This window comes from Atta colombica, unplaced genomic scaffold (assembly GCF_001594045.1).
Source record: "Atta colombica isolate Treedump-2 unplaced genomic scaffold, Acol1.0 scaffold12, whole genome shotgun sequence".
In the NCBI taxonomy this organism is placed as follows: Eukaryota; Metazoa; Arthropoda; class Insecta; order Hymenoptera; family Formicidae; genus Atta; species Atta colombica.
This window is the reverse complement of record NW_017259206.1, coordinates 4,768,501-4,777,071: the sequence shown is the minus strand read 5'-3', so window position 1 is coordinate 4,777,071 and position 8,571 is coordinate 4,768,501. Positions and strand designations below refer to the sequence as shown.

The 8,571-nt window shown below is 36.0% G+C and overlaps 1 protein-coding gene across 1 annotated transcript in view; it reads right to left on the bottom strand.

The window, feature by feature from the left end:
• Positions 1-4,098, bottom strand: part of LOC108694347 — a 67,162-nt gene extending 63,064 nt beyond the window's left edge. Inside the window, exon 1 of the mRNA XM_018203773.1 lies at positions 4,044-4,098. The gene's annotated coding sequence lies outside the window, so the exon portion shown is untranslated. The remainder of the gene's footprint in view (positions 1-4,043) is intronic.
• Positions 4,099-8,571: the final 4,473 nt, after the last annotated feature.

Below are 8,571 nucleotides of genomic sequence, written 5' to 3'. Positions count from 1 at the left end.
ATATATATATATATATATCATTTTTAGATTAAAAATCATTTTTAGATAAAAAATTTTAAGATAGTATTTTTTTCCGAGTAATTTGCGATAAATGATAAGCAAAGTGAACATTTCCATTACATTTGATTTAATTAAGAAATATTATTAGAGGTATCTCTCTCTCTCTCTCCCTCTCCCCCCCCCCTCTCTCTCTCTCTCGATGAAAACATGCAAGACAATTATCTGATTCGAATACGTGAAATCGATCTAAAGTCATATAAAAAAGAAAAAATTAAACGCTTAATATTTCTGATTTGTTTTTCATTGCAATATAAAACTTTACTATATATTGGAAAAAAAATCTTCTTCTTTTTATACCTTAAAAACCGGACCTGATGGAAATATTTCGATGACAGATTCGAGCTTAACATAGGAAATTATTAGAAGTAGTCTTCATATGCTCTTGCACAAAATATATCTATATCTAGTATTCTCGTTTTATAAAGATGTTATTTTGTTTTTTTAATTATCTCTTCATTTATCTCTTCATTTAATTACTCTAAATTAATCAAAATGAATTATGAATTCCGTAGACGAAAAATTCTAGAAATGCTTTGTAAAAAATTTTAAATTCTAAAGGAATTCTGGAGAAAAAAAAAGGAACGAGGTACGAGATGAAGAGAATATAACTAAAGAATAAAACTAAAAAAAAATTGGGAGATAACTGAAGAATATAAGGAATATAAAAAATTAAAGGAACAATTCAAAAAATCAAAAGTGTAATTGAGAAACATAACCAAAAAGAAAGAACGGATTCTTTTTACATTGAGTTAAAAAGAGTCTAGGGAAAATGACAAGAGGTCGCGAAACAATTGCTATCGCTGCTCGCCAAGTCAGCGCTAACTGCAGACTACGCCCAAGAGGGTGGCAATGAAGTAGCAAAAGAAAGAGAGTCCTTCAGGACTTCGACGGACCAGCGGCAAGCGGAGTTATGATCCCACAATATCCTCTTATGATTGGATACTCACAACTTTCCTGGCCACCTCTTTTCTCCCTCGACGCAACTCTTCATCCTACGAATTTTAACATCCGTTGCACGTTCAACCTCGCCGCGGCAACTCGTCTTGTTTCTTCTTCTTTCTTTTCTTACTCGTCAAAAAGGTCAGAGGAAAGAGACGAAAAGAATTGCGGCTTTTTTGCATAACGTTATAAGAATATTGTCACCGTCTGTTCCATTCGTCCTGACTTCTCGGTCGACTCTTTGTACGAGACACTTCGCATCGATTATCAGCAATCAAAACATTCGCTGTGAACAGTGTTGCGTAACACCTATCCTTACTTACAAGCTAACTTACGTAAGTATGAATTCAGCTGGCGATGAGAAACGGAGAAACACGCACCAGCTTAATTGCAGCGCGGAGCTATTCGCCGTCGACATCTCGAAACAGGAATCTCTCCGGACATCATCAGAATTGCCAAACACACCACCCCTGTCATTGCATCCCGGATTCCAGTCACGCGCGACGCGTATCGATTCTTCGATTACTCTTTTCTCTCTCTCTCTCTCTCTCTCTCTCTCTCTCTCTCTCTCCATCGTTCTCTCTTTTTTTCTTTCTCGCAGAAGATGAGTATTCGACTTCGCGCCTTTTCTCTCGACCTCCGATGTCGAGCAGAAAATTAAACAAAAAACCGTCATGATCCTTTTCAGCGGCAGGCAATCACGCCCTTTCATATATAGCTACTCAGGACGATAGGAGGAAGAAAAGAGGATGTCTAAGGACTTGCACGACTGGCTCGCGCAAGTTCCTTTTCATCGAGGATTTAATATCAGTCTGTAGTAGCCAGAACGGCACATCATTTGATTTACATGAACCCTTTTCCTCCAACGATCTCCTCTTCACACTCTCTTTACAATGCCACTTTGTTTCATCGCGATGGTTATTAATAAGAAATTCTGCTCACAGCATATTTCAAATCTTTCTTCAATTTCAAAACTTTTCTGATAAAATCTTTTATTGTTGTCGATCGTTCTAAAGCTCTAATGCGAAATATGTGTCAGATTTCGATTTTTGTTAGACTTGAGCGTGAGTCTCAAAGCATATAATAGGTAATTTTATTTTCTTTCCAAAAAAAAGACTATTGTAAACTCAGAAAAAAACATATTGCTTGTAATTGTATAGGTATGTGATAATATACAATTACAGAATTCATGTACATAGTTGAATAAACTATTTTATTATTATTGCAGAAAATCGTAACCTCTAAAAGTGAACCAGTATATTATTAATAAAAAATAGTAAATATTCATTAATAATTACATCAGTTATAATCTAAACTGAAATCAGTAATAATTAAAAATTGATTCATTTTTAGAGAATTGTAGTAAAGGAATGATATATGAAACTACAGTTGACACTAAGAAAAAAATTTGTACAAGTAACTAAACACGTTTAGTTGTTTGCAGATTTGGTTAATTCAACAAATTTTAATTGAATTTAATCGTAGTCCGCTTAATATTGAAAAATTTGTTTTAATTAAATAAAATTTGTTGAATTAACCAAATCTGCAAAACAATTAAATTAAATGTGTTTAGTTCGTTGAACAAATTTTTTTCCTCAGTGTACCTATAGACATATATCACTCGTCGCCACTACGTCTTCTTCCTAAGTGTAAACATAGAAAATAAATATAACTTTTACTTGTTACAGTAATCTCGAAAAGCAATATTTTTTTTTTGCGAACAAAGCGAATAAAAATGGAAAGAGATGTGAATTTTTCCCAGTGCAATGAATAACAGAACGACGTGACAAGTCATACAAATCAATAATTTGTCGCTCGAAGTATCTTTCGGTTGTACCATTAAATAATAGCGTGCCGATCAGGCAAAATAACACGATGGATAATGAATAATGAACAATGATGTTCGTAATATTGTTGATAACGAGGATGTTTCGCGGCGCCGCAATGTGGTTGGGAGCGCAATTCAGCGGTTAGAGGATTCAATACGAAGCATTACGAGTTGTTATAAAAGTAGGGCATTATCGTTAGTAGCGAGAGCGAACGTAAACCTCGATAAACACGAAGTGTACCTAATATTTTTTTGCTGATGCCTATCGTACTTTCGACTCGTCGTAATCTCTCTCTCGATATCATCGGCAAATTGTTTCCCAACTGGAGAATGAGAGCGACCGAATGACCTGTATATTTTTTGCCGATGCCGACAATGTCTTTATTACAAGGAGATATGTAACATTGACTGATAATATGAGTTTTTATGGACTGAAAACTTCTAGATCTAAATGAACATGCCAAAAGAATGTATTTTTTTTTAAATATTAATGCTCTTAATTAATGTAAATTTTTAATTATTAGTTTTAATCACGCATTGATCAGTTTTCCTACAAACAATACAATTTTTATTATACTTGTAAATTCGGATTTAAAATTTTTTTATTTGATCTAAGTTTTTTATTGTCTTTCTAAGCATTGAAGAAAAACGTAGAAAAAATCAGAATTACTTTTCAATATCTCTATTATGTTACCGAATAATTTTTTTAATTCAGATGTTAAAACTATTATTTACAAACATTGAAATTTAAGCAAAAATGAAAGTGAAATTTAAGAGTAAAATTTCGTTTGTGGAAAAACGACTGATTGCAGATGGATGATTAAAATTTCATAATCCGAAATAGGTTCAATCTATTCCTGATTTTATTCAAGTCTCTAATTTCAGAGGCGCGCGTATTATTTCAATGCCTGATCCGGAAACAATTGTTTCCGTCAAGTAACTGCAGGATCACGGAACGTTCTGAAGATCTTTTCCAACCCTTTAGGGAAACAGCTTGGTCTCAAGAATATTATCTTTCTGCATCGGGTACGCCCGATCGACCCCGTAGCTTCGTAATCCGCACGCGCGCATCATATGAGGTAAAACCGCTCTGTTCGTGCTCGTAAACATTCCTCGAGACTCTTTTCTTGGTACGAGTGGTGCCCTTTTACGCTAACCTGACCGATACGCGCAAGCGATATTACTTGCATGACCGGTTGGCGGAAATCGCGCTTACCTGGAATCCTGAAGCCACCGCGTGATCACCGATCCGTTGCCTGCACTTAGAACTCATCGACGATGTGTGTTCATCCAGCATTCGAGTTTTCGATGACTGCAAGATTGCCTGTGAAAAAAAAAACAGAAAAAAAGATGTGTTACTAAGATAAGGTAGGAAAGTTTTTCCTAGAATGAAGAACGCGGCGAAGTCTCGTAGCGGATAATGTTTACGACGTTATAATGGTTACGACGTTTTATGTAAACTTTTAACAATTAAGAGAGAAGGCCATATTCAGTTAAGATATTGGTATATAAATATTTTTGTGTACGACTTACAATTTCCAAGTTTAAGTAGACTGCCCGAGTCGAAATTTTTCTCCTACTTTGAATTTTAGTTTTTAGGACGTATGTAGACTCTAAAGATGATGTATGACTCTAGAGATTTATAATAGAGATTTATAATAAGGTTCTAATCTAGTGAATTGAGTTCCTACGTTCAGCTTATAAATGGAAATTATTGCAAGATTTCCTATAAAGAAGTTTTCTAAATAATTGTAGATTAAGTAATATTAAAAGGTAGCCCTATTTGATTGTGCACACATAAATATCAAAACAGATTTATATTTTAATTGAGGTTAAAAGAGATTCAAAGTAGGATTAAAATTTTTGCTGATTATTTTATTTGTCTACGTTAAAACATTTGTCAGTCCTAGATTGAAGCTGATTATATAATATCGTAAATTAAATTTGACAATTTAATGTGACTGATGTTAATGAATATCTATAAAACACTAAAGAATTTATTACGAAAAGTATCACCTCAGCGCCAAAATTCAAACCTGAATCTTTAATTTTAGTTTAATTCAATGAAAAAGCTAACTAATCTGCAGATGAACGGACGTAGCGTAATTCACATGCAACGTTCCACATTTCCCAACGTGATTTCTCATACATGAAAACCATTCATTTAATGTTCCGAAACTATAAATTATTTTCTCACGTGTGCTTAGCCGGCTTTCATTTTACGATCCCAGAAAACCAAAGGATTCGTCAACCGGTTGAGTTTGATAATTAATCAGGGTTCCTTCATTAGCCATTCGCAAGCGCAGTGTGCAACTGACATGAGCATAACGTCTCCGGTTGCCGAATCTCTCGAGATGGAATTACGTTACGTCGCATCGCCTGTCGTACGCGTGATTATGCACAAGCTTCCTACTCCCGTTGGTCCTTCAACACCCTCGCGAACCAGTCCATCCAGCTCGATCCCGCCTCTTCGGCGAGCGTGTCGTGAAAACATGCAGTTCCTCTCCGTCTCCAGCGCGGTGGCCTGTTTTGGACAGGTCACTTCATGTATTAATCATACGAGCGGCGAGCATAAAATGTTCGTCGCTCGACCATTTATGTTCGCCGCTCGACCAACTTCGAGAAAGCGTAACAACAGCTGTACTCAACAGAGGAAACTGTCGGGCCGTAGCGAAAGTTCCAACTTAATTTGCTGAGTGGTGATCCCAACAATTGTACTTGATTATTATTCAGCGATTGTATACACAACTGTTGTCTGTATTTTATGTAACTGTTAAGAATTATAATTGAGATTTCATTAAGTGAGATATTCAGCGCGATAATTATCAAGTTTCAAGTAGATATTTCTGCACGAATTAAGTTTCAAAGAGTTACATATAAGAACGATAAGATGGATGATTATGCGCCGTTCTGTTTGAGGATTTAAGTTCGTTTCGTAAAGTTAAATAAATATTTTCGTCAATTTTCAAAAGGTACTACAATAATTACATCCGCTCTATGTATTTTACAATTTATTTTCAGTCCATTCTCTAATCTCACCTCGGTGCATCCTCGAAGATTATGTCGCGAAACGCCATGCCGTTGCAACAGCATAATCCGCCATGCGCAAATCTCGCGAATCCTGGCAGGATGCGACGTCAGTTGTCCAGGAAATATTATTCGTAAAGAGGAATTTTCAGCGTGATGTACGAAGAGTTTTGATTTTGAGGACGCGCATCCAACCATAAGCCGGCTGAATCAGTGCTCGTCCTTCGTGGAATTATGAAGTATCAACCTTGCCGACTAGTCTACTACTTCAGTGATGTTTAACATCGTATCAACATTAATACAGGGAAAATGCCAAGCAATACTCAAACAAAATAGAGGAAGACAGCCGAATGTGTTTAAGCTATTATTTTTATCTCATTTCAAAATTTACTTTACCATTGCTTCAATATTTATAAGGTGATGGAATGTATATACGATATAAGATAGAATGGGAAAAAAGTTCATATATAAATTTATATCGAAAATGCTTTATTAAAAAATTATAAGTATTCAAAAATTTACGAATAGAATGCATTTACTGCATTATTTCTACAGTAAGAATATTCAAAAGAGTTCGGCAATCGTTACTTTTTAATAAAGTATTTTCGAAAAGAACGATTTTAAGAAGATTTAGAATTTTGCTGGCTATAGATCTGAAAATAATTTTATTGAATCAAAATAATTATTTGGCGCACAGTCATATCTGAGATAATTAAATTTAAATTAAAAATATATAATGTATTCATAATATCTAATTTTGACCGATTATTGGCGTTCTTTCTCATATTTATGTACAAAATATTAGTTGTACAACTTTGCTTCCGCCGTTTTTTTCCGAAATTCGAGGCTTTATTGTAAAAAACTGGTTATACATTTATGATTCAAAGTATTGTCCATCGCTGGCCACTACTTTCTCCCATCTTTCGGGTAGCGTACGGATCCCGCGTCGAAAAAACTGGTCATCTTTTGAGACTATCCACGAATCGATCCAATTTTTTACTTCTTCATAAGACCGGAAGTGCTGGTCAGCCAGGCCGTGTGCCATTGATCGAAACAAGTGATAGTCAGAGGGAGCAACGTGAGAATACGGCGGGTGGGGTAGGACTTCCCATTTCAACGTTTCCAAGTATGTCTTGACCACTTTCGCAACATGGGGTCGAGCATTGTCATGCTGCAAAATCACTTTATCGTGTCTCTCGTTGTATTGCGGCCGTTTGTCTTTCAATGCTCGGCTCAAACGCATCAATTGCGTTCGATACCGATCGCCTGTGATTGTTTCAGTCGGTTTTAACAGTTCATAATACACTACGCCGAGTTGGTCCCACCAAATACAGAGCATGACGTCAAAATCACCGTTCTTGAAGCGTTGAAACCACTCACGACACGTTCTTTCACTAATAGCGGCCTCACCATAAGTATTTGAGAGCATTCGATGAGCCTCAGCCGCTGATTTCTTCATATTGAAGCAAAAAATTAAAACCTCCCGCAAATGACGAGAATTTGGCTCGTAAACTGACATTTTCAATCGGGAATAACTTTATGATGCAGACATAAATCGATTAATGTTTCTATGGGATTATGTTGACAGATGCCCAAGTTTATTGTATGACGTCTATGATCTATTTATTTCGACCACCACTTACCGCTAAAGTCATCTATAGGAAAACGGCGGAAGCAAAGTTGTACACCTAATAATTATGTTGGAAACTAAAAAATGACGAGAGTAATGCTGCAAACAATTTTGATATTCTATCAATCAGTCTGAGTTTCCAATATACCTAATTATTTTAATGGCCAATCAAAAATTTTCAGATCAATTCAGCAAAATCGTTTCTTTTATGCGGATGCGTTCATGAGTTTATACGAACTTTTTCATCTACTCAACACATAATCTCATTAAAACACTGTATAAGTTTAGTATCGATCTTTGCAGATATTCTGTATATTCCTTCATTGAATATTTAATTTTGCCAAAAATTTTATGCGAACGAACGTTGCGCAGCTTATATGCTCGCGTCAGCTGGTAAAATCTTAAATCCGCTACTTGATTTACGTGTGTCCTTTTTCAGGGATCACGTGTGCGTGGCACCGACTGTAGATCAGTGCGACAGGATTTCCTCCTCGCGGGAGTCCATCCCGCACTCATTTCCCACCGTGCAGAATCCCAGTGCAGCGTGTGCATAATGCATGGCCGATACGTGTTCGCGTTATGATATTTCTCGCGATAGAACTGGCGGTAGAACGCTGTTACCCGGACGTTCTACATGTATTCAGACTTCTGACGGATAACTCCCCCACGGGACGAGCTCCTCTTCTACCACGCTCTCGATTTTTGCTCCTTTGATCGTCCGCGGATCTCGAGATTACTCGATGTTTCTTGATTTACTTCATACATCTTCTCGCGCGAAGGGATACGAGGGATTTAATGTCCATTTTTAAAAATCTTAAATATTTTATTGGCATTTGGCGAATCACGATCAGATGAAATTTGTTGCTCGAGGATGTTTACAATTTCGAACAGGTTCTTTGAGATATATTGTATTTCTGAAGAATGCTGTACCAGATGTGCGATATTCGACTTCGCGAAGAATTCTTCAGAATAGAATGCACTTTTCTGCAGAATAGTTCCAAAGGTCTTTCTTTCTTTTGTAAATATATATCTCTATATTATTTTTTATCAATAAAATATATAGGTATACATATACATATATATATAT